At 37.9% G+C, this 7,469-nt stretch overlaps 1 long non-coding RNA gene across 1 annotated transcript; it reads right to left on the reverse strand.

The window, feature by feature from the left end:
- Positions 1-6,173: 6,173 nt before the first annotated feature.
- On the reverse strand, positions 6,174-6,800 carry LOC110679145. The gene is made up of 2 exons (XR_002502252.1): positions 6,408-6,800; positions 6,174-6,346 (listed from the first exon to the last, which is right to left on the reverse strand). It is a non-coding gene; the product is annotated as an uncharacterized LOC110679145 (long non-coding RNA).
- Between the last annotated feature and the right edge of the window lie 669 nt (positions 6,801-7,469).

Below are 7,469 nucleotides of genomic sequence, written 5' to 3' on the forward strand. Positions count from 1 at the left end.
CGTGAAGAATGTGCTGTTCAATAATATCAACCACTATTGCTGATAACGGTTGCAGACACAAATTCTTTGAACACAATACGCAAATCTTCGAACGATTGTCTTCATGGCTTTTCGGTTTTATGTTTCAGGTCTCCTGACAGAGTGTAGTGTAAATATATATATATATATATATATATATATATATATATATATATATATATATATATATATATATATATATATATATATATATATATATATATATATATATATATATATATATATATATATTTATAATTAGGTGTGAAATTGGAATATATATATATATATATATATATATATATATATATATATATATATATATATATATATATATATATATATATATATATATATATATATATATATATATATTGTAATTGTAATTATTAACAGGCATACCTCTAATCAGCAAACCAAAATGTTTTATTCTTTTTAAATAGACACCGACACGTTCATGCTTCCAGTGGACTTTAGTCCTTTGAAGGAAGCACCACACTAGACAACGGACTAGCATGCAACGCCCAGTGGCACAGTCGGAAAACATTCCTCACGAAAAGTTTTCCGGCCTGCAGCGGGAATCGAACCCACACTCCTTAACACGATGCGGCTAAATGCCTGGTGACACTAACCGCACGGCTACGAAGCCCACACCCATTGTTGACCCAAAACAATGCATTTATAAACTTATCACGCGACACAAACACCAATTTTTCGCTATACCACCTTAGAATGCGACAACTTAAGCAATGAAGCGTTATAACGCAGCGCCGATTTCCCTACCATTGATGCCAATTTAGATGTTTTTTGCAATCTGTGAAACCATTGGTAATGTAATGATCCATGAGTAAATGTTTTCAAACGCTTTGGTTATTAGTAATCGTAAAAAGCAATATCTTATGAAAATATATTTGAATTTTAAGACCGTAGCTAAATAATGGTTATTTATTGAAAATCTTTCAAATCTCTAAACATATTTTTTTATTCAAAATTTTAAATACTATTTACAATCATTTTAGTTTTGTATAAATTAATAAATTTTGATTAAAGATATACAATTTTACTATTTACTGAATTTATAATCAACTGAACAGCAATACTGCCAACACAAAAACAAGCTTGTTTTATGGAAATCTGAACAAACATTTAAAAAGGGCACATCGACATAGGTAAACAATGTCTTTGTAAGACGCTGTTGAGCCCAATTCAACTCGATCACGCTTGCCAATACTACTATCAGGAAGAGCTAACACTAATCTTTCTGATAGTGGTGTTAGTTTGCATGGGCGAGCTAAAAAGGGCTCAACAGCAACGTTTCTGAAAAATGGCTCAAGACCTCTCCGGCCCTTTTCAAATATTTGTCCAGAAATATTTGTCATGGCCTTCTACGGTTCTATTGAGTTGTCATCATATGGTACAAGCGATTAATTGTATCATACTATTGGTGGAAGAAGATCACCTATGGTACGTATCTCTTACTAAAATAAAAAAAAAATGTTCAGGGCCCCCCGATAGAACATTTTCAAACCGGTCTCAAATGAAAGGGGAAAGCCTAAGCTTTCATTTGGTGGGTGTTTCATCGATACTGATTTTTTTATATTAATGTTTTCTACCAGAGACACCGTGCTATGACTGATTCTTATCTAATAGGGGCACTAGAAGACCACGCGGACAATTTCGAAACCAATTATTTTTATACATCGGTCTTAAGATCCGAAAGGCTCAGCTGTGCTGCAAAATCATTTTATAAGCTATTCATTACTACTGTTTAATTGTTTATGATTCTAACAAAACTACATAATTAACTCATTACTAATCACTTTTCCTATATTCTCTCTTTCTCTCCTTCTTATCTGTTGCATGATTATGAGCATCACTAATATAATGCATGAGCATGCACAATAAGAATAATTTCAGGATTAAAAGCAGTACATGGATACCTGGATAGAATAGCTTCGAAAAGAGTGCTCAAAATAGAATATTTCTGGTCAGGGAAGTATAATCATCAAGGGTATGTAAAATTTCTCCTTCATTAACTCATAGATCACACAAACAAATGAACTAATAATATCAAATATTTTTATATAAATCAGCATCGTCAATCAGTGCAAAAACAGATAAAGTTTGTAAAGTTATCATCATCAATTGAATTGCGCTCTTTATAGTAATGTTCAATCAGTATCAAAATCTCCTAAAGCGTCGCATCGTGCCATCAGCAGCCCTTAGCATCAATCTCATATTGTTATTATTTTGTTGTTTTTAAAATTTTTAGAAAGCGATCAGCTTATTCTTACTTACTTGTACAATGGCCGGTCTATTTGGAATTTCATTAAGTCAAATCAAACTTCAAAACTCAAATTAAATTGCTTTCAGCACATTTACATTTTGCAGCATTAATTGCATTACTGTGTCAAGTCTTCTCCATTCCCTATACCCTACCCCAACCCTTCTTATCCTTTCCGATGGTGTTCAAGTGGTCCGCATAGACTATTACGGCTATTACCTATCCCTTCCCCCGGCTTTGGACTGACTTGCGCTCTCATTGCCCCACCAAACGCTGCAAAATGAAAATGAAAATGATATGTTTTAGAGCCTTTAACTAGTAGAAAACAATAAAAAACTTGCGGCACGTTAGTTCACCCCTCGGTCCCCTACAATTTGTTTCACCTCGAACAAATGCAGACCTCTTTTTCCCCTATGGTTTTGCCACCACGTTGTGGTGAATTATTTATGATCAGCTGGCAAGACCATCACGGAGAGGCGAAACAACTCAAAGATGAGATAAAAAGTACCTAAAAATAAGCAGTGATGGAAAGTGGCGAACACTTCTTCTGAACTGGAACAAAAACAAAACCAAACGCTCCCGAGCGTCAGAGCGCTGGTTTACTCGCATCTGTCGGCTCCCGAGTAACTGAAACTAAAAGTGATTCGCGAACCGGTTCGGAGCTGTTCAGAGTCATATTGTGCTTTTGGAAAAAAAAAAAAAAAGGTTCTTCCCCTCCGAGATTTATGGTTTTCAAGGGCATTTGACTACATACTAGTAGTTTACTGTCGATATGATGGTTATACAATTAATTTGTCTGTCAAAACCATAATAAATCACACCTTGTTCGGTTACTCGCGAGTAAACGCTCCCGAGTTTGTTGCTACTTCTTTTGACGTGTTCTCCCGAGCAGACGGATGCGGACTTACTCACACCTAGCCAGTTCCCGAGTCTGTGATGTTTGTTATGCGTTGGTATACACTCGTGAGCTGCTTCGTGATGCGAACTTTTCCAGCACTGACTTTCATACGGTTTTGAGAAAACTAATTGAGAAGAATCATAACCTGTCTTCTAAAACTGTTTTAAAATGAATCACCTTTTTAACATTTTTTCGCCGTGTACATCGCTCAAATTTTGCATACAATCATATCGCGTTCATAAACTAGGTAGTTTCTATTTAAAAAAAAAAAAAAAAAAAAAAAAAGTTGAGTTGGTACAGAGCGGTACGTGTAGAATTCCGCCTGCTTAACACGTAGGATCGATAAAGTAAGTTTGTATACTTTTTTGGACTTGAGTCTGTATGAATAAGTTTTCGAGAAATGTTTAATGGGGATATCTTAGGTTTGGCTCACACTTTGACAGCTCTCGCTGCTCGATTGGCTCACACTTTGACAGAAATGTCAGCTTCCGCGAATCTCTCTTATAGGGGCTATCCATTAATTATGTAAGGGTTTATGGGGGGAGGGGGGGTTTGAAATTTCTTACGCGCCATACAATAGACCATTTCCGTCAGATCTAACCCCCAGTTTTTGTATTTTTCTTCGAAAGACAATCATTTTTAATGAATATTAACGCTTTCAGATTTTGTTTATATGCACTCCTGATTTTCTTGCAAATTTTTGAAAACCTGGATACTCACCACATTTTGAAAAATAATTTGAGATGCGGCACAGTTTGTTCAACCCTATGGGTATCAGCGTGGTGATTTTGCAACAGTTTTTCGATTCCACCCCTGCATTGGGATGCTTGTTTACATTTGCAAACGTCAAATCAGGTGCGCGCTCAAACTGACCGTGATCCCGGTCAGGGCGCCCCAAACAGGAGCGCCACCGAAACTACTCAAACAAACGTTTTTAAACCAGGTTGGAACTGGCGCAACCTGTTCTGAATCACAGTTCCAACTCCAACCCGGTTCAAGGCTTCCTTTATGAAAATATATTTTCCTCCACAGATTCAAAACTCAAAACTACCCCCTAACAACAAATCTCTCATCCACCCAGCAGTTACGGTACCGCTAGTTCTATTAGAGGCTATTTTTTACTATCCATGCCGACAAATGCCTTAATCTATCTGTTGGCTGTTGATCCGGAAGATTTCCGCGCTGAGGCAGCAACAGCCGCGCAAGGAAATTTTGAGCGGCTGTTGCTGCCTCTAGGCGGGAATCTTCCGGCATATTCAATCCCTTCAATCCTCGTCGGCACAAAGCAGAGAGTTCTGGCATCTGTCAACTACAATCCTTGCGTTACAGAACCGTGTAGTGTTCGCCGGGTGCGGTCATAACCGGCCGGCGCGGTGATTACGTAGACTTCAGGAGCCGTGAAGGAAGGAGGGAGCGAAACCGCAACAGAGCCCATTATGATGAATGAAAACATAAACAAAAATCATCTGGTCATGCCAGCTGATCGTAAATTCACCACAACGTGGTGGCAAAACCATAGGGGAAAAAGGGGTCTGCTTTTTTTTGAGGTGAAACAAATTGTAGGGGACCGAGGGGTGAACTAACGTGCCGCAAGTTTTTTATTGTTTTCTGACAGTTAAAGGCTCCAAAACATATCGGTTCCTTAGGAAAGTTTGTTCAGTAAATTGACAGAAAGCATATAGGCTAATAAAAATTTTTCACGGAAATGGTCTATTTATTTTTAATTTTCATACTTAAAATCTTATCATGGGGGGAGGGGGGGTTGAAAAACCCCGAAAATTGTCTTACGTAATTAATGGATCGCCCCATAGTGGTTATCACGCCCAATGGACTTATCCACGGTCTTCTTTTATCCTCGACTTTCTTTTTCTTTTCTGCTCTAAATGCGGGCAATGTTTACATTAAATGACATCCGGACCAACATCCGGACAATGATTGTTCACCGGATGAACACGAAGTGGATGAATGCACAACGAAATCATTCATTTTTTGTAAACACGGCCCGCAGTAAAGGTTTTCTTCCCGCTGGAAATTGCAGCGTGACGTCATCGTAGATTAGTTCATAGTATGGGTGCCCTAGTGTAGATGTAGTTGTGAACCTTAGAGGAAAACAATATGCACTCAGTCTCGAAAAACACCCAGAAACCAGGTTTAAATTTTTCAAATTGGGTAATATTTCCATATGCATTTTGATGAGTCTGGAAAGCGTGTGCAAGTTTCTTTGAGGAAAACAAAAACAAACTGTGTATGACGAGCGTATGCTAGTCTACGTGTGTTCAAATGTCACTAAGCTCTATAAAGGATTACTACCCCATTAAACATTTGACAGTTCAACAGCCGACTAAATTGGTTGAAAAATCGGTCGATTGTTGCACCGACGCTTATGGAAGTTTAACACAGCGATCAACTGACTAATCGCTAGATTAAATCGGGTGACCGAGGAAATCTCATGTTTGGTAGGTCAACTTGCTTGGATTTTACTTAAAATACCGACTTCCCGCATAAACCGGAACAATACAGCCACTGTTTCAGAAACTCTCCGTAACTGTTAACAACAATTTGTAAACAGTTTCGTATAACACCCAAAGCAACAATAAACCAACCGTACCGTAAACAATTTTGACAGTTTGGCAAATTGTAATTGAACAAATAACAATGTGGGGAATAGGCGGTTAAGTTATGTCACCATTTAAAAATGCCGAGTTTTGCGAACAAAATTTTTCAATGATAGTATGTGAAACGGTCGATATATTATCCATGTTTTACCCAATTCACCGTATTGCAAACTGTAGTGAAATTGTTGACCAATAAAGATGACATAAAACTTGTAATGTATGTATAATGACTCATAAACGGTGTGTTATGGTTTTTTCAACCCTTTACTATACTGTAATGATGTGCTTGTACTTTATGTATTCTAAACGCACTTCTTGCAAATATTTCTCAATAGAAAATTAACACCATGTTATATTTTTTTTTTCTTTTATTGCATAGCGTAGTGATTTTAGATGCTATGAATTTATTCTATCAAAGCTAAGTTCAGAACACTGATTTTCTTCTTAAATGGGCACATCGTTTCACCCGGCTGCTCTATTAGACATCGTTCCTCTGTGGATCCTTGAAAGTGTCGTCCATAATGATAGGTTCTATTGGAAGTAACGAAACAAATACAGAATACGAGAATATCGTATAGTTAAAAACACTTACCGATCACGTACACGACGGCAATTCCTGCATCCTATTGAACATCTCCGGTAAAATTTCCATAGGTGCTGGACACAGCTGCGCAGGGAACATTGAGGAATGTTTTTCGAGGAGCAAGGAGCATTTTTTTTCCACAAGGATACTCGATCCTTGTAACATCGGCACTGTCCGGATGGTTGTTGTTGCTCGTTATCGTTTACCCACCGAGAAACCGTTACCATTCTCGTTCAGCACCTTCATCGTCAGTGGTATTGTGATACCAATTATCTCCCCAAAACGTTGCACAATATCTGAACACTTCAATTTATTGTTACAGTTTGCTATAGGTTATTCATACCATTCTATATAGTATAAGTATGTAACTCTCATATTGTTCGACATATTGAAAACTGTTCATGAAACCAGTGTTGACCAGACTCATTTCCCCGAAATTCGAATTGTGGAGCCATGAACTGTTATAACTGTGCGTTGTATTCCTGAGATGGAGGGGGAGGTAGTTGGGCTTGAGTGTTGCACATGGGATCCGACAGTTTCGATCTCGGTGGGCCGCAATTCAAGTTTCGGTGAAATGATTCGCACTCACTCACTCACTCATTTCATTTCACCGAAACTTGAATTGTGGCTCTCTGGGATCAAAATTGATCGATTTTGTGTGCAGTACTCAAACTTAACCATCTGCTTTTCTATCTTAGGAGGATAGAGCATGGTTGTAGTAGTTCGTGGCTTCGTAATTCGGAAAATGTAATTTTCGGGGAAATGAGTCTGAACAACACTGCATGAAACGTTAACCTTTACCGCTACAAGATGTTTATTGTTTGAAATGTATGACGAACTGTAATTTTCTATGCGGGTTATCCACCTATTTAGTAGGATTATGTCGGCCCACCCTATTAAATCGGGTGATATTCGGTTGATCCCTGTGTTAACCTGCCATAAGCGTCGGTGCAACAATCGACCGATTTTGCAACCAATTTAGTCGGCTGTTGAACTCTAGCGTAACATTTGAAAAGGGCCTATCTGCAAAACGTAAACATTGAGAAATTCTCAATTGAAGATTCCGTACCA

This window comes from Aedes aegypti, chromosome 3, assembly GCF_002204515.2.
Source record: "Aedes aegypti strain LVP_AGWG chromosome 3, AaegL5.0 Primary Assembly, whole genome shotgun sequence".
Lineage (NCBI taxonomy): Eukaryota > Metazoa > Arthropoda > Insecta > Diptera > Culicidae > Aedes > Aedes aegypti.